Source organism: Triticum dicoccoides, chromosome 6A (genome assembly GCF_002162155.2).
Source record: "Triticum dicoccoides isolate Atlit2015 ecotype Zavitan chromosome 6A, WEW_v2.0, whole genome shotgun sequence".
In the NCBI taxonomy this organism is placed as follows: Eukaryota; Viridiplantae; Streptophyta; class Magnoliopsida; order Poales; family Poaceae; genus Triticum; species Triticum dicoccoides.
Genome location: NC_041390.1, coordinates 585,382,392 through 585,402,441, shown reverse-complemented (window position 1 = coordinate 585,402,441; position 20,050 = coordinate 585,382,392). Strand labels below are relative to the sequence as shown.

General features: G+C 42.4%; 1 pseudogene; it reads right to left on the bottom strand.

The window, feature by feature from the left end:
* Window positions 1-346: 346 nt before the first annotated feature.
* LOC119316033 lies at window positions 347-7,507 on the bottom strand (annotated as a pseudogene).
* Between the last annotated feature and the right edge of the window lie 12,543 nt (window positions 7,508-20,050).

The following is a 20,050-nucleotide window of genomic DNA, read 5'->3' as shown; positions in this document are numbered from 1 at the left end:
ATTTTCCACTAAGATTACGTGAAACATGTATGGATCCTGATATGACGCATGGTTCTGTATGTACACTGACACGGTCCAGGGCACGCGGCTGCTTCCGTTCATTGGTTCGATCGAACATAATACAGATAGAGATATGTACGATCGCCAACAATTCGTGCTCCATAGTTCCATTCCAAGCCAACTCTCACAAAAGACAACACTGAACAGAGCATTCGGCCACAAAAGAACTTCCGTAGTAACACCCAAAGCTAGCAAACTCTGCCAGCACACTGATCTACCGCTACACTGACTGATGGTTCCGATACTGAACGGTGTTCCCTAGCAATCGCGCGAGCGCGGGGCTGAAGGAGGCTCAGGCGATGGCGACCTGGACGGACTTGGCCTTCTTCTCTGGCGGCGGCTGCTTCTTGAGGCTGACAGTGAGCACGCCGCTCTCACAGCGCGCGGCCACGGCGCCTGTGTCTGCCTTCTCCGGCAGCCGGAACTTGCGCACGAACGACCGTGGCGACGCGCGGCTCTCCGGCTGGATGTACCGGCAGTTCGCTTCCTCCTCCTCCCGCTTCCGCTTCCGGTTGGCGCTCTTCATCACCAGCACGTTGTCCTCCTCCAGAGTCTTCTGTGGACGAAAATGAGTAAACGCCCCATTGTTAGTTCACCGGCGTAACGAACTCGGTCCGAGGAGAAACTGGGGGCGGCCATGGCGGCATGCCGGCATGGCATGGTGTGCGCACAGCGCACGTACCTGCATGTAGGACTTGGAGAGGCCAGGGACGTCGAGCAGGAAGGCATACTCGCCGCGGGACTCCACGATGTCCACGGGCGTGCTGCTGTGGACCTGTGGTGTCCGTGCCCATGCCCGTGGGCGGGTGTAGGTGGGCGTGGTCCCGGTGGTCAGCATCCACGATGACGAGGCGCTCGAGCACCTCCGGCAGGTGGACATGACAAGGCCGGCCAACATTCTACCTTGATTAGTTCCTCGCTGCGTGGGTGGGAATCATTGTTTTAAATAGCAGACTATGCCAAATAGCGAGGACAGTCTTTCAAATCAGTTATAGTGACCACACGGCAGGTGTGGTCAGCCCTTCATACCGATGAGTATTTGAATGATGTTGAGTGGAAGAAGAAGAAGAAAATGGACAGGAAATCAGTTATAGTGCGCTATAGCTGGATATTTCATAACTTTATCAAATAACTGTGCATGAATCTTATAGCTGGTCATTTAACGACACCCTTCTCAAACTGCTATTTTAAACTTTGGTACGATTTGGTAAAGAACGGCACCACTCAGACTTCAAGAGATCGATGGATTGGATGAATTCTTCAAAACCATATGTGTTGAACCTTGCCAAACGATATTTGACAAGAAAATTCTTAACATGAAACAGGTCGGAGAGGATAGTATGAAAAACTAAATTCCTTCCAGCATATCACATCATGTGTCATGTCCATACGGCCACCAACAAAATGGTTCAGCAAAGCATAAACACCACCACCACATTGTACATGTCGTCTTCATATTGCTTACGATGTGATATTCTCAAGAAGGAGCACTGATGGCATCGCACTCGATCAGGCCACGGCGGAAAGGAGGAGCCAGCCCGTAGCCACCGGGGGGCTCGTGAAAGTAGGATGCCACCTCTTCCACCAGTAGAGTTTCAAGGTCTGGCACACGGCGTTGCGCCATGACATGTCATTCTGAAGTATACTAGTTCAATGATCATCACATGGTTGCCAAGAAGTCCATCTTTAGCTGACCATCACAGTGACGCTACTCCATGTACAAACCTGAGTCGATGTAGTAGTCAATCCTGATACTTCCAACTCCTAAGATGTCGATGGGCTTTGACAGAGCAACAGAAATTCTTACTAAGTGTAAATGTGCTTACACTATCTATGGTAGCCACCACTGAGCTCTACTCCTTCTATGTCTCGGTTGTGAAGAATTGCTTGTTTGTGAATAATGATTTGTTCCATCTCTCCTCCCGTGTCCAAATAAGGATATTTTTCCTTACCATTAAATTTGAGTGTTATTATGTTAGCTTTTGTGTGATGTGATGCAACAACCATTCATGCCTCTGCACATCTATATCATATAGTGTGTGAATAACTTTTAATATTGGTAGTTGGATGAAACTGATTCAATGGTTGGGAAATGGCAAATCCGAGGAGTGTTGGGCATTGAATATAGCTTCACCACACCGAATTCTGCTACATGTACTATTCAGAAGATTCAATACTTGGACCTAAACAAAATTTGTTTTATTATTTATGTTGTATGCACAAAACACTTATCATTTGTTCAAGACTCTTTTATTCTTCAATTCTTCCTACCTTTATTTCCTCCAATGAATTGGTATTTATTTTTCTTTCTCATTTTTTTCCGATTCAAAGCTATAGCATCATCTTCTTGAAGTCCATTTGCCCTCCCCTCCTGTCTTCTCTCGCGATGGGAGGCCTTAGGCCGATGCCCGTCCGTCAGCCCTGGACGGCAGCATGGATGCCGGAGTGTGGATGTCGGGGCAACGGCCCCGGGATCCTCGGTGGTGGCTAGTGGTCATAGCTCTGCGGGTAGCCGGAGCTAGCCTGGTGGTAGTGCCGACGGTGTGGCGGCTCAGTTCCTCGGTCCGGCTAGTTTTTGGAGCGAGGTTGGTTGTAGCGTGTGGCGGGTCTGGGGGTGACCGGCTCATCAGCTATGGGAGGTCAAGCGCGGCTGGCCGGTGGCGTCGCGCGAGGGATTCGAGCCCTTGTGCCCGGATCGGACGGTCGCAGTGGCAACTGCTGTTGTTATGGGCGATGACAACGGTTGGCGCTACGGTGGGTGCTTGCTGCTAGCACCCGGATTCAGGGCGGCGGCCCCTCTTCTTCGAAGATGAATTCCTCGGTGATCGTGTAGACGACTCTGTGGCCGGATCTCGGGGTGGTGACGGCCTTTCTAAGGCTGGTGGTGGTATGGGATGTCCCCTCCATCAACGGACTAGGTTTGATGCGGCTCGGCAGGTGACACAGGTGTCTCTTCCGGTTATTGGGAATTCGGCAGCCGGATAAGGGATGACGGTAGAGATGACTTCAACGACGAGTTTATACACTCTGGTGGAAACACAAGATCTTTGATCACGCTATGTCGACATGCCTATGTATGTCCTTGCTGAAGGTGGTGGATTGAAGCTTGGCTTTGACGATGAGAATCAGAGTTTAACCTTGTGTTGGACTCATCATTATCGGCGCACGTGAGATGATTCCTTCTTGAAGGTATAGCCTAGGAGTTGTGTACATTTAGTTTTGGTTTTATCTTATATCATATAGGGTTAGTAGCTATCTGGTGAAGTTACTGTCGCGAAGCATGCCCTATTATTTATGTGTCGATGTAGTTCGGCTGTGGAATTTTGCATTATTAATAATATATGTATGTGTATTGTTTGATGCAGGGGCCGAGGTTATCCTCCTTTTCGAAAGAGAAAAACATGTGTACATGTTTATGTCCTATAGTGTGGCATGTGGAAATCCGATTGCACTTCTCTCATGTGCAAGAATCATGCAACTTACTAGTTTTAATAATGTCATACGGAGTACATGGGCATCTACTGTCCTAAGATCTCGCTGATCATTTATTTAAGTTTCTTTGACCACAATTAAGATTGCCTTGCTTTGAACTTCTTTAGATGATAACAGTTAAGATAGCCTTTGCATTAGTTTCCTGACCAAAGGATGCAATAAAATAGTTCCCTTAATTAATCAGTAAATGATATCTAAATATATTGGAAAAATAATATTGTTTAGCTCCTTTAGATCATACTTTTTGTAGGAATTTCAAAGAAAATAATTTAGTAGGAAAAGTTTCCTTCATCTATTAAAAAAACCCAAAAGGACATATCTAATTAATCTCGCGCATCAAACCATGTCAATCAAGTAATCTAGATTGCTTCAATGGTGAGTTCTTAATATATATGTTTAGCGTGCAATTAATATCATACCAAATTCCAGTTTCTTACTAATCATGAAATTAATGTGTATTTGATATCCTATCTAATATCAACGTGCAGGTAATACCTTTCCTAATATCAGCAAGCATTGCACGTACACATTTACTAGTGTCCTTTGAGAACAAGAACATGAAGGGGGAATTCCACGGGATTAGCTTTCTACGCTTCACAATCCGGTTTGATGTGAAGCAACAACCATGTTGCATCCAAACACTTTAATATAACCATAGTGAGATAGGATGTTCTACCACCGTACCATGCGTTGATGTTCGCGAGAAGGAGCTCTATAATCACGGTCACCCGCACCGATGATGGGATGGAGAGCATGTTCGCCAACAACCACCCTAGGCTCCTGAGATCATGGTGATGCTACATAGTGAGTCAATGCGGTCGTAAATCCTGAGGCTTCTAAGTCCTATGATTCCTATGGGTTTTGACAACATTGCAGAAGCAAGTCCAATTAAGTGTAAAACTTGTATGCATTACGTATACTAGCAACCACTTGGCTCCACCCATTGCTCAGCTCAGGTAAAATGACCATGCTTCATCTCTCCTCTCACGTTTAAATAGTACTATTTCCTCACCCCTTATATAGGAGCAGTATTACATTAAGTTTGATGTGATGTGATGCAACAACCATGTTGTTCCCATCCATTTTAATCTGACCATAAAGAGCACATGGACATCATGTACTATTCTAAAAATGGTAGAGCTCCCTGATAACCGTTTTAAGTTTCTCCATATGATCATGGAGAGGAGTTGACAGCTTGTGGCGCTTTCAAATAGAGAGAAATATGAGTGGTTGATTGGGTATTTTAAGTATAATAAATTTATTCAATAAATAATATTTCATTCAGTTATTATATCATGCTAATACAACTGCACGAAGCAAATACCCATCCTCCGTATAGCATGATGCACATAGTCAACATGTTTGAAACAATAAAAAAAGTGAACACCGACAATCATTTGACTACGTAAAAAAGGCCTAAGGAGGCCCTATCCGAAGAATACACTGAAATTCATGGTGGGAGAAAATCTTCCTGACCTTATGGTCCAACCGGGTAAATGCCATAAAAAGGTCTTAAGTATAATAAATAGTTAAGATAATCATTAAATAATATGCAACTAGAAGGATGTAGAAAAAAATACCTTGTTAAAGGACGTTGATAATCATGGCTTGCTAGTAAAAAGTAATATAGGATCACCCATTGTATAATTGTTTGCTAATTGTAATTGTTATAGAAAACATGTACAATTTACTTGATTTGCACCGCACTCAACAAACTAATACCAATACAATTATCATGGAATCTGTTGGACATTTTGTTTTTCACTAAGATCACATACGAAAGACGGCATCAGCCATTTCTTCCTGAATATCACAAAAATAGAGGAAGTGAAGTGCATCTTAAAACCACAAGGACGGAGAGTACACTGCACTCGGCATTTCACACTTGAGTCGTGATAGACAAGGATGATGTCAATGATGATCGACAAGAATGTAAGCCTAGGCGTGCGGCTGCTCCTTTCAGATGTTTGATCAGGCTTCCCACATGTTATGTCCCACGATCGCACACAACATGAACTAGTGCAAACAAGACGAGATGTAGACAGATACGATCACTAGTAGTTGGTGCTTCCATAGTTCCATTCCATAGCAAAATTAACAATACACAACCACAACTAGCACGTGCAGTCTTCGGTCATGGCATGAAAAGAGTATGCGAACTCAAAGAACACCCCCTAATAAGTTACTATCAAATTCGTGTGGAGAATGACTTCTTTTTACACGATGGTCATGTTTCATCCCTCTTCTCGCATTTCAATGGAAGAACTATTTTATCATGCTTAAATATATTTCATTAACTTCGACCTAATGTGATGCAACAATCATGCCGCATCCATGCATTTTAATCCTATCATAACGAGCACATGGGTACTCATACACTACTTTTAAGAGCTCTCAGATAAGCGTTTTGACCTTCTTTCGATAATTACATTCAGTATAGTTGTGACGTTGTAGTGTCAGTCTTTTCTTATTTTGTCTAGTCCCCGTTCAAGAGTTGCACATTTCCATCTAGTCCCGGCGAGCAGCAGGAGCGGCGCATGCCACCGTTCCCCAAAAGGAAAAACAGAGGGGGAAGGTAGATTTTCACCTCGATGGTATTAAGTCTACATGTTGACCTCCTAAGCAGCACTTCAGGGCTCGGGCTTAGGCTCAGCGCTTCAGACGCGAAGTCACGTGGGACCTATATGTCGCTCAATGCGAGATGGAAGAAAGTCTCGCCTGAAGGATTTCCTGCGAGATACAGTATTGGGCCAGCCCATATTCGTGCATACCTCACTCACTCACAGCTGGTTCGTTGTTGTTTTGGTTTCCCCATGTTTTTCCCTTTTTTTCTACTTTTCTTTGATTTTTACCGTGTATTTTGTTTCTTTCTCGGTTCCTACAGGGGGTTTTTCTTTATTTTTCCCCTTTTCTTCGGTTTTTTTCTCCGTTTTCAATGTTCTTTCTTTTGCTTCCTATTTTCTCTATTTGTTTTCCATTTTGTTTCTTTCTTTCTGGGTTTCCATTGGATTTCATTTTTTTCTTTAATTCTTTGTCGGTTTTCACTATTTTCAATCTTTTGCACTCACTTAAATTGCATTATTTTGTTTTGTTGTTTCTTTTGTTGATTTTAATTGCTTTTTTCTTCCTATTTCCATATAAAACACGGCTATATTTTTATTAATCTTTAATATTTTTTCAATTACATGAAATATTTTTTGTATACATCTGAATCATTATCCTGTGCACGTGGATCATTTGTCAAATACATGATTAATATTTTGTTCAAACATATATTTTGATGTCAACCTTTTACATACACATTAAAAAATTATACATCAAGAACATCTTTTATATACAAGTTCAACATTTACTAAATACATGATCAACACTTTTTTTTTTCTTTGCGAAATAACATTTTTTAATTTATAACTTTTTTATGTCTACCATTTCCATACGTATTATAAATTTCCCTTTACACCTTTACTATTATTTAAATACATGATCAATATTTTCATAATCATATATTTTATTATGTCTACTTTTTATACATGTTTACCATTTTTTCTAGATCGTGGACAATTTTCATATACACATTTAACATTGCCAAATCCATGATTAACATTTTTATAAACATATATATATATATATTTCTATTTTTTTTGCATTTTTTGTATACATCAGGAACACATTTTTTTAATATATTTAACATTTTTAGAATACATAATTAAAATTTTTAAAACATATATTATTTGATGTCTACTTTTCTAATAAACATTGTACATTTTTTTGTACACATCAGGATCATTTTTTATATACATGCTTAAAACATTTATCATGCCTGGTTAGAGTATTAGAATATGTCACATCATATTTACCTTCTGCTGTTTGGATAGAACCGCAAATTTGCATGCCAAACAGCCGTCCAGGCGTCCAATTCTGCTTGCCTGGGCGGCTGTGCCAGGCTAATAACCATGTCTGAGGTAAGGATCCTATTTTATTTATTATCGCCAAGCTAATCACAAGGGAGGGGCAACTAGGCTAAGCAAGCATTTTTTTACACAGGACACAAACCAAACAACTATGAGGCTAACTCCAGGCATCCTCCAGGGGCATGTAGTGGTGTGGATGCCAACCAAACTAACCCAAAATCACTAGTTAGGGGTTACTCCTTGTAAAGGTTGCTCCCACCTTCTCGGGCGTTGACAAGTGGTGCACCACTTGTCGTAACCTCATAGTTTTCCTTTTTTGTTGATTTGTTTATTCAAAATATTTTATCTCTTGAATCATGCATCCAAATTTCGAACCGTTTATATCGTTGGATTTCTCATGTCAAGATCTTTCAAACTAGATTCCATGTTAATAGATTTCAATTAAAAATTCACATAAAATACTAGTAAGAAATTGGAAACTGAAAAACAAAAACAAAAAGCACTGATAATCGGGAAAACGAAAGAAAAAACGAAGCCGGAATCAAGGTTTTTTTTAATATTTTCCCCCCTTTTCAAGAAGCACAGTTGTGCTTCTTGCGGAACCAAACATGTGCCTGCACGAGAAGCAAATATGTTCTTCTTATGAAAGCACATATTTTTTTCCTTTCCGAGAAGCATAGTTGTGCTTCTCATGGAAGCAAATATGTGCCTCCATGGAAGAAAAATTATGCTTCTCTTCGAAACACAGTTTTCTATTTTCTGAGAAAAGCAACTCGGAAGAAAATATGTGTTTACACGGGAAGCAAATATGTGTTTCTTATGGAAGCATAGATTTTTTTTCTTTTCAAGAAACACAGATGTCTTCTCGCAGAAGCATATTTGTGCCTACATGAGAAGCAAATATGTGTTGTGCTTCTCGTCGAAGCACAAATTTTATTTCTAGTACAAAAGAAATAGTGATTTTTTTCCAAAACCTAGAGAAAACCGGGCAAAAAACAAAAAGAAAAAACATCTAAAACCCGAAAACACGTAAAGAAAAATAAAATATTCCGAAAGGACCGCCTAGCACGCGATATGAGGCGGCGGTGGGACACCCCACTTGGCGTGCTCCCAAGACACCAAAAGTGACCCATGGAGGTCCCCCGCAAAGAGTAACCTCCAGTTAGTTGCCGAGTCAGGGGCTGGCGCTCGCATGATGACTAAATGGCTTGCGGCCCATTAGTGTCACTCGCTCGGCCATTTGTTCGGTGGGCCTTTGCTCACTCAACAGCCGTAAAGGTTCCACGAGAAAAAAAACAGATCCGGTTTGTTGATCAGTTGACCACTAATCGGTTTACAATTCTAAAATGCTCACGGACTTGAAAAAAATCACAAGTACAAAACAATTAGAGAAAACAAGAAATTATGGATTCCAAACAGTTCATTAATTCATTTTAAAATAGTTCATGAATTCAAAAAATATTACCAAATCGCAAAAAGTTCATGTACTCAAAAAACATTCGCAAATTCATAAACAATTAGCAAATTTGGAAAATGTTAACCGATGAGAAAAAGTTTCATGGAATTAAAATAATTTTGTGCACTTCAAATTTATTTGCAGATTCGAAAAAGTTCATGAATATGAAAAAAATCATACATTTGAAATAAAGTCATGCAAAATGAATAAAATAAATACAAAAAATAAAAAGGAAAAATTAGAAAACAGAAACCAAGAAAAATGGTCGAAATGTTCTAGAAGTTTCACAAAACTGGCTGGAAACTTCTAGAAGCTTCACAAAACTGTGGTGGAACCCTTTGTTAAATAGTACCCACGTGGGCGCCCTATTTGTTAGGTAGGGCTTGGGAGGATGTGCGTCGTGTAAGAGCAAAGCCTATAAGTGGCTCTACAGACGCCAATTCGAAATTGGTTTCAAAGGGAGCTCCTATTGGACTAGAGATCTTATTCCCTCTGGGCGGAGGTTACGGATAGAACGTTCACCCGGGGAGCACCTATTTGGCGCATTTTCCCATCTCTTTTCTTTTGTTTTTTCATTTTTTTCTTTTCATTTTCGCACATTCGCAAGCTTTAAAAAATGTGTTTCTAAAAAAACATGAAGAATTTTTTATTCAGGTTTCTTTAAATCACAAACAAATTTGAATTTCATAAACTTAATTAAAGGTAGAGGAACTTTCAAATTTGTACTTTTTTACATATGCGAAAAAATATTGGACTCATCAACATTTTTTAATTCTTAAAAAATGAATTCATGAATATTTAAAAAAAATTGAACAAGTTTCAAACTCATGAGCATTTTTCGAACTAAAGGAGATTTTTGAATTTGCCAACATTTTCTGAAATTCATGAACTTTTTCTGAAATTCGTTATCATGTTTTGAATTCATTTTTTTCATTTAAGAACATTTTTCGAAATTGCAAGCTTTTTTTTAAAGAACATTTTGCAGATTTGTGGCCATGTTTTGAAACATTTTTCAAAATTGTGAGCATTTTTTTTTAAAAATTGAATATTTTCTAAATTCAATTTTTGTTTGAGAGCTTTCAGTAATCATATTGATCTTGCTTCCATGGTCAAATGCAATATATGAGTGATATAAATTTGTGTTTGTATTTCCAAATTCTATCTATTCTCTATTCTAGAGCCTTGTGCAACATTCTCCCCGGTGCTATTTGACTGATGCAAGATCGTAACCTAACCACACTCACACAATACTTGTGAGCAACACTTCACATTCTCTCGTCGTCTTCGCCACATTTGGATAGAGCTTGGAGCTTTGGACATCACGTAGTTCTTGAGAAAATTATGGTGGTCAAATGTCACCGCACCCGTACTGACAACGAAGAGGAGATGTCTGCCAACAACAACTAGGGGATCATGAGAGCAGGAGGCCAATTCTCCCCATTCCCCAAGGAGGGGCCCAACCTAGTGTGTGCAGTGTCTCGTTCAACTAAAATACGCCAAGAGTATGCTAATCTGGTCACTAGCAATCATTCACATACTTGACCAAGAGATCCTGATGCTTCCAGGTCCTAGGATGTGAACAACATTGTAAAAGCAACTCCAGCTGGTTATGAAGCGCTGGACTCTACTCATTGCTCGGCACAGGTTTGAAGAATGACTAATGATCATGTTCCATCTTTCTGGTCGCGTTAAATGGCAGCGCATTATTCTCTCACCCTTGAATAGGAGTACTATCACATTAGTTAGATCTACCATGAAGCAACAACCATCTTGCTATTAACTACGGTCGGGTGTGAAGCATCTGTTGGGGAACGTAGCAGAAATTCAAAAATTTCCTACGTGTCACCAAGATCTATCTATGGAGAAACCAACAACGAGGGGAAGGAGAGTGCATCTACATACCCTTGTAGATCGCTAAGCGGAAGCGTTCAAGAGAACGGGGTTGATGGAGTCGTACTTGTCGTGATCCAAATCACCGATGACCAAGTGCCGAACGGACGGCACCTCCGCATTCAACACACGTACAGCCCGGTGACGTCTCCCATGCCTTGATCCAGCAAGGAGAGAGGGAGAGGTTGAGGAAGACTCCATCCAGCAGCAGCACAATGGCGTGGTGGTGGTGGAGGAGCGTGGCTATCCTGCAGGGCTTCGCCAAGCACCACAGAAGAGGAGGAAGAAGAGATGCAGGGCTGCACCAACGAGAGATCGAGTCGCGTGTTATGGGCAGCCCTAGGCCTCACTATATATAGGGGAGAGGGAGGAGGGTGCGCCCCCTCTAGGGTTCTCACCCCTAGGGGGGGCGGCAGCCCTAGATGGGAAACAAGGGGTGGCCAAGAGGGGAGAGAGGGAGGCGCCCCCTAGGGTGGGCCTTAGGCCCATCTAAGCCTAGGGTTTCCTCCTTTTTTCCTCCTAGCTGCCCCTTGGGCCTTGTGGGAGGCGCACCAGCCCACTCAGGGGCTGGTCCCTCACCACTCTTGGCCCATGCAAGCCTCCGGGGTTGGTGGCCCCACTTGGTGGACCCCCGGGACCCTCCCGGTGGTCCCGGTACATTACCGATAAACCCCAAAACTCTTCCGGTGACCAAAACAGGACTTCCCATATATAAATCTTTACCTCCGGACCATTCCGGAACTCCTCGTGACGTCCGGTATCTCATCCGGGACACCGAACAACATTCGGTAACCACATACAAACTTCCTTTATAACCCTAGCGTCATCGAACCTTAAGTGTGTAGACCCTACGGGTTCGGGAACCATGCAGACATGACCGAGACGTTCTCCAGTCAATAACCAACAGCGGGATCTGGATACCCATGTTGGCTCCCACATGTTCCACGATGATCTCATCGGATGAACCACGATGTCAAGGACTCAATCAATCCCGTATAAATTCCCTTTGTCTAGCGGTATTATACTTGCCCGAGATTCGATCGTCGGTATGCCGATACCTTGTTCAATCTCGTTACCGGCAAGTCTCTTTACTCGTCCGTAACACATCATCCCGTGATCAACCCCTTGGTCACATTGTGCACATTATGATGATGTCCTACCGAGTGGGCCCAGAGATACCTCTCCGTTTACACGGAGTGACAAATCCCAGTCTCGATTCGTGCCAACCCAACAGACACTTTCGGAGATACCTGTAATGCACCTTTATAGCCACCCAGTTACGTTGTGAAATTTGGTACACCCAAAGCATTCCTACGGTATCCGGGAGTTGCACAATCTCATGGTCTAAGGAAAAGATACTTGACATTAGAAAAGCTTTAGCATACGAACTACACGATCTTTGTGCTAGGCTTAGGATTGGGTCTTGTCCATCACATCATTCTCCTAATGATGTGATCCCGTTATCAACGACATCCAATGTCCATAGCCAGGAAACCATGACTATCTGTTGATCACAACGAGCTAGTCAACTAGAGGCTCACTAGGGACATATTGTGGTCTATGTATCCACACGTGTATTACGATTTCCGGATAATACAGTTATAGCATGAATAAAAGACTATTATCATGAACAAAGAAATATAATAATAACACTTTTATTATTGCCTCCAGGGCATATTTCCAACAGTCTCCCACTTGCACTAGAGTCAATAATCTAGTTCACATCGCCATGTGATTAACACTGACAGGTCACATCGCCATGTGACCAACATCCAAAGAGTTTACTAGTGTCACTAAACTAGTTCACATCATCATGTGATAAGACTCAATGAGTTCTGGGGTTTGATCATGTTTTGCTTGTAAGAGAGGTTTTAGTCAACGGGTCTGCAACAATCAGATCCGTATGTACTTCGCAAATTTCTAGGTCATATTGTAAATGCTGCTACCACTCTCCACTTGGAGATATTCCAAATGGTTGCTCCACTATACGTATCCGGTTTGCTACTCAGAGTCATTCGGATAGGTGTTAAAGCTTGCATCGACGTAACCCTTTACGTCGAACTCTTTATCACCTCCATAATCGAGAAACATATCCTTATTCCTCTAAGGATAACTTTTGACCGCTATCTAGTGATCCACTCCTTGATCACCTTTGTACCCTTTTGCCAGACATGTGGCAAGGCACACATCAGGTGCGGTACTTAGCATAGCATACTGTAGAGCCTATGTCTAAAGCATAGGGGACGACCTTCGTCCTTTCTCTCTTTTCTGCAGTGGTCGAGCTTTTAAGTCTTAACTTCGTACCTTACAACTCAGGCAAGAACTCCTTCTTTGACTGATCCATCTTGAACACCTTCAAGATCATGTCAAGGTATATGCTCATTTGAAAGTATTATTAAACATTTTGATCTATCTTATAGATCTTGATGCTTATTGTTCAAGTAGCCTAATCCAGGTTTTCCATTGAAAAACACTTTTCAAACAACCCTATATGCTTTACAGAAAATTCTACATCATTTCTAATCAACAATATGTCAACAACATATACTCATCAGAAATTCTATAGTGCTCCCACTCACTTCTTTGGAAATACAAGTTTCTCATAAACTTTGCATAAACCTAAAATCTTTGATCATCTTATCAAAGTGCATATTCCAACTCCGAGATGCTTACTCCAGTCCATAGAAGGATCGCTGGAGCTAGCATACCTTTTAGCATCCTTAGGATCGACAAAACCTTTCTGATTGTATCGCATACAACCTTTCCTTACGAAAACTGGTAAGGAAACTCGTTTTGACATCCACCTGCCAGATTTCATAAATGCAGCTAATGTTAACATGATTCCGACGGACTTAAGCATCGCTATGGATGAGAAAATCTCATCATAGTCAACTCCTTGAACTTGTGAAAAACTCTTCGCCACAAGTCGAGCTTCATAGACGGTGATATTACCGTCCACGTCCGTCTTCTTCTTAAAGATCCATTTATCTCAATGGCTTGCCGATCATTGGGCAAGTCCACCAAAGTCCATACTTTGTTCTGATACATGGATCCTATCTCGGTTTTCATGGCTTCTAACCATTTGTCGGAATTTGGGCCCACCATCGCTTCTCCATAGCTCGTAGGTTCATTGTTGTCTAGCAACATGACCTTCAAGACAGGATTACTGTACCACTCTGAAGTAGTATGTATCCTTGTCACCCTACGAGGTACGGTAGTGACTTGATCCGAAACTTCATGATCACTATCATAAGCTTCCACTTCAATTGGTGTAGGTGCCACAGGAACAACTTCCTGTGCCCTGCTACACACTAGTTGAAGTGATGGTTCAATAACCTCATCAAGTCTCCACCATCCTCCCACTCAACTTTTCGAGAGAAACCTTTCCTCGAGAAAGGACTCGATTCAAGAAACAATCCATATTGCTTGATCTAAATTAGGAGGTATACCCAACTGTTTTGGGTGTCTTATGAAGATGCATTTTATCCGCTTTGGGTTCGAGCTTATCAACCTGAAACTTTTTCACATAAGCGTCGCAGCCCCAAACCTTTAAGAAATGACAGCATAGGTTTCTCTAAACCGGTGTCATCTCAACGGAATTACGTGGTACCCTATTAAAGTGAGTGCGGGTGTCTCTAATGCCTAACCCATGAACGATAGTGGTAATTCGATAAGAGACATCATGGTACCCACCATATCCAATAGGGTGCAACTATGATGTTCGGACACACCATCACACTATGGTGTTCCAGGCGGTATTAATTGTAAAACAAATTTCCACAATGTCTTAATTGCGTGCCAAAACTCGTAACTCAGATATTCATCTCTATGATCATATCATAGACATTTTATCCTCTTGTCACAATGATCTTCTATTTCACTCTAAAATTACTTGAACCATTCAATAATTCAGACTTGTGTTTCATCAAGTAAATATTCTCAACATCTACTCGAATCATCTGTGAAGTAAGAACATAACGATATTCACTGCATGCCTCAGCACTCATTGGACTACACACATCAAAATGTGTTACTTCCAACAAGTTGCTATCTTGTTCCATCTTACTGAAAACGAGGCTCTTCAGTCATCTTGCCCATGTGGTATGATTTGCATATCTCAGGTGATTCAAAATCAAGTGAGTCCAAACGATCCATCAACATGGAGTTTCTTCATGCGTATACACCAATAGACATGGTTCGCATGTCTCAAACTTTTCAAAAATGAGTGAGTCCAAAGATCCTTCAACATGGAGCTTCTTCATGCATTTTATACCAATATGACTTACATGGCAGTGCCACAAGTAAGTGGTACTATCTTATATCTTTTGGCATGAAAATGTGTATCACTACGATCGAGATTCAATAAACCATTCCATTAGGTGCAAGACCACTGAAGGTATTATTCACATAAATAGAGTAACTATTATTCTCCTTAAATGAATAACCGTATTGCAACAGACATAATCCAATCATGTCTATGCTCAACGCCAACACCAAATGTCAATTATTCAGGTTTAATACTAATCTTGATGGTAGAGGGAGCGTGCGATGTTTGATCACATCAAACTTGGAAACACTTCCAACATATATCGTCAGCTCACCTTTAGCTAGTCTCCGTTTATTCCGTAGCTCTTTTATTTCGAGTTACTAACACTTAGCAACTGCACCGGTATCTTAATACCCTGGTGCTACTAGGAGTACTAGTAAAGTACACATTAACATAATGTATACCCAATATACTTCTATCGACCTTGCCAGCCTTCTCATCTACCAAGTATCTAGGGTAATGCTGCTCCAGTGGCTGTTCCCTTATTACAGAAGCACTTAGTCTCGGGTTTGGGTTCAACCTTGGGTTTCTTCACTAGAGCAGCAGCTGATTTGCCGTTTCATGAAGTATCCCTTCTTGCCCTTGCCCTTCTTGAAACTAGTGGTTTCACCAACCATCAACAATTGATGCTCCTTCTTGATTTCTACTTTCGCGATGTCAAACAACGCGAATACCTCAAGGATCATCATCTCTATCCTTGATATGTTATAGTTCATCATGAAGCTCTAGCAGCTTGGTGGCAATGACTTTGGGGAAACATCACTATCTCATCTGGAAGATCAACTCCCACTCGATTCAAGTGATTGTTGCACTCAGACAATCTGAGCACAAGCTCAACGATTGAGCTTTTCTCCCTGAGTTTGCAGGCTAAGAAAATCGTTGGAGGTCTTATACCTCTTGACGTGGGCACGAGCCTGAAATCCTAATTTCAGCCCTCGAAACATCTCATATGTTCCGCGATGTTTCGAAAAACATCTTTGGTGCCTCTACTTAAGCCATTTAACTGAACTATCACGTAGTTATCAAAACGTGTATGTCCGATGTTCGCAACATCCACAGACGACGTTTGGGGTTCAGCACACTGAGCGGTGCATTAAGGACATAAGCTTTCTACTGTCCGCATAATCGCTACTATCAACTTTCAACTATATTTTCTCTAGGAACATATCTAAACAGTGGAACTAAAGCGCAAGCTTACGACATAATTTGCAAAAGGTCTTTTGACTATGTTCGGGATAATTAAGTTCATCTTATGAACTCCCACTCAGATAGACATCCCTCTGGTCATCTAAGTGATTACATGATCCGAGTCAACTAGGCCGTGTCCGATCGTCACATGAGACGGACTAGTCATCATCGGTGAACATCTTCATGTTGATCGTATCTACTATACGACTCATGCTCGACCTTTCAGTCTCCGTGTTCCGAGGCCATGTCTGTACATGCTAGGCTCGTCAAGTTAACCCTAAGTGCATTGCATGTGTAAATCTGTCTTACATCCGTTGTATGTGAACGTAAGGTTCTATCATACCCGATCATTACGTGGTGCTTCGAAACGACGAACTGTAGCAACGGTGCACAGTTAGGGGAGAACACTTCTTGAAATTTTTGTAAGGGATCATCTTATTTACTACCGTCGTTCTAAGTAAACAAGATGCATAAACATGATAAACATCACATGCAATCAAATAGTGACATGATATGGCCAATATCATTTTGCTCCTTTTGATCTCCATCTTCGGGGCTCCATGATCATCATCGTCACCGGCATGACACCATGATCTCCATCATCATGATCTCCATCATCGTGTCTTCATGAAGTTGTCTCGCTAACTATTACTTCTACTACTATGGCTACCGGTTAGCAATAAAGTAAAGTAATTACATGGCGTTGTTCAATGACACGCAGGTCATACAATAAATTTAAGACAACTCCTATGGCTCCTGCCGGTTGTCATACTCATCGACATGCAAGTCGTGAATCCTATTACAAGAACATGACCAATCTCATACATCACATATCATTCATCACATTCTTCTTGGCCATATCACATCACAAAGCATACCCTGCAAAAACAAGTTAGACGTCCTCTAATTATTGTTTGCATGTTTTACGTGGCTACTATGGGTTTCTAGCAAGAACGTTTCTTACCTACGCAAAACCACAACGTGATATGCCAATTGCTATTTACCCTTCATAAGGACCCTTTTCATCGAATCTGTTCCGACTAAAGTGGGAGAGACTGGCACCCGCTAGCCACCTTATGCACCAAGTGCATGTCATTCGGTGGAACCTGTCTCACATAAGAGTACGTGTAAGGTCGGTCCGGGCCGCTTCATCCCACAATACCGTCGAAACAAGATTGAACTAGTAACGGTAAGCATATTGAACAAAATCAACGCCCACAACTACTTTGTGTTCTACTCGTGCAAAGAATCTACGCAATAGACCTAGCTCTGATACCACTGTTGGGGAACGTAGCAAAAATTCAAAAATTTCCTACGTGTCACCAAGATCTATCTATGGAGAAACCAGCAACGAGGGGAAGGAGAGTGCATCTACATACCCTTGTAGATCGCTAAGCGGAAGCGTTCAAGAGAACGGGGTTGATGGAGTCGTACTCGTCGTGATCCAAATCACCGATGACCAAGTGCCGAACGGACGACACCTCCGCATTCAACACACGTACAGCCCGGTGACGTCTCCCATGCCTTGATCCAGCAAGGAGAGAGGGAGAGGTTGAGGAAGACTCCATCCAGCAGCAGCACAATGGCGTGGTGGTGGTGGAGGAGCGTGGCTATCCTGCAGGGCTTCGCCAAGCACCACAGAAGAGGAGGAAGAAGAGATGCAGGGCTGCACCAACGAGAGATCGAGTCGCGTGTTATGGGCAGCCCTAGGCCTCACTATATATAGGGGAGAGGGAGGAGGGTGCGCCCCCTCTAGGGTTCCCACCCCTAGGGGGGGCGGCAGCCCTAGATGGGAAACAAGGGGCGGCCAAGAGGGGAGAGAGGGAGGCGCCCCCTAGGGTGGGCCTTAGGCCCATCTAAGCCTAGGGTTTCCTCCTTTTTTCCTCCTAGCTGCCCCTTGGGCCTTGTGGGAGGCGCACCAGCCCACTCAGGGGCTGGTCCCTCACCACTCTTGGCCCATGCAAGCCTCCGGGGTTGGTGGCCCCACTTGGTGGACCCCCGGGACCCTCCCGGTGGTCCCGGTACATTACCGATAAACCCCGAAACTCTTCCGGTGACCAAAACAGGACTTCCCATATATAAATCTTTACCTCCGGACCATTCCGGAACTCCTCGTGACGTCCGGGATCTCATCCGGGACACCGAACAACATTCGGTAACCACATACAAACTTCCTTTATAACCCTAGCGTCATCGAACCTTAAGTGTGTAGACCCTACGGGTTCGGGAACCATGCAGACATGACCGGGACGTTCTCCGGTCAATAACCAACAGCGGGATCTGGATACCCATGTTGGCTCCCACATGTTCCACGATGATCTCATCGGATGAACCACGATGTCAAGGACTCAATCGATCCCGTATAAATTCCCTTTGTCTAGCGGTATTATACTTGCCCGAGATTCGATCGTCGGTATGCCGATACCTTGCTCAATCTCGTTACCGGCAAGTCTCTTTACTCGTTCCGTAACACATCATCCCGTGATCAACCCCTTGGTCACATTGTGCACATTATGATGATGTCCTACCGAGTGGGCCCAGAGATACCTCTCCGTTTACACGGAGTGACAAATCCCAGTCTCGATTCGTGCCAACCCAATAGACACTTTCGGAGATACCTATAATGCACCTTTATAGCCACCCAGTTACGTTGTGACATTTGGTACACCCAAAGCATTCCTACGGTATCCGGGAGTTGCACAATCTCATGGTCTAAGGAAAAGATACTTGACATTAGAAAAGCTTTAGCATACGAACTACACGATCTTTGTGCTAGGCTTAGGATTGGGTCTTGTCCATCACATCATTCTCCTAATGATGTGATCCCGTTATCAACGACATCCAATGTCCATAGCCAGGAAACCATGACTATCTGTTGATCACAACGAGCTAGTCAACTAGAGGCTCACTAGGGACATATTGTGGTCTATGTATTCACACGTGTATTACGATTTCCGGATAATACAGTTATAGCATGAATAAAAGACTATTATCATGAACAAAGAAATATAATAATAACACTTTTATTATTGCCTCTAGGGCATATTTCCAACAACATCAATACTTCTATGCATTTAATCATACTGGTTTTGTTCATTTTTATTGCTGATATAAGTAGCACACATGGGCATCCATGACCTTTAGCTTCCTCTTAATCGTTTTCAGTTTCTTTCAATTATTACATTGAAGATTCCCTCGGTTTTGGATTTCTTACACTTGAGAGAATAGAGAACAAAGTTAATTTGATAGATCGTGGAACTCACGGTCATACATCATGCCTTCTGAAGTCTAAACCGTGTTGATTGCTAAACAAAACAATGTTCTCTTTCTATTTTCTGCTGAGATTACATGAAAAATGTATGAATCTGGTACTGAATCCAGACATCCGGCTTTCGATCAAGCGGGGAAGATACATGCAGAGATATAACAACTAACAATTTCTGCTATGTAGTTCCATTCACAGCAAGATTCATAAAACATGACCACAAGCTCAGAACTACTCAACTAGCTCACCTAATCTCCGGCCAAATCACGAACAGAGCAGACTCGTCATGCTACTGTCCTGCTTGGAAGGGCGTGCGCCGTTTAAGAGAAAAGCCTATAAAGGGCGCTACATGCACCAAATAGGTATTGGTTTCAAAGGGAGCTCCTGTTGGACCAGATCTTATTCCCTGTGAGTCGGGGGGTACGAACAAAACGTGCACCCATGTCACACTAACGGGCTGG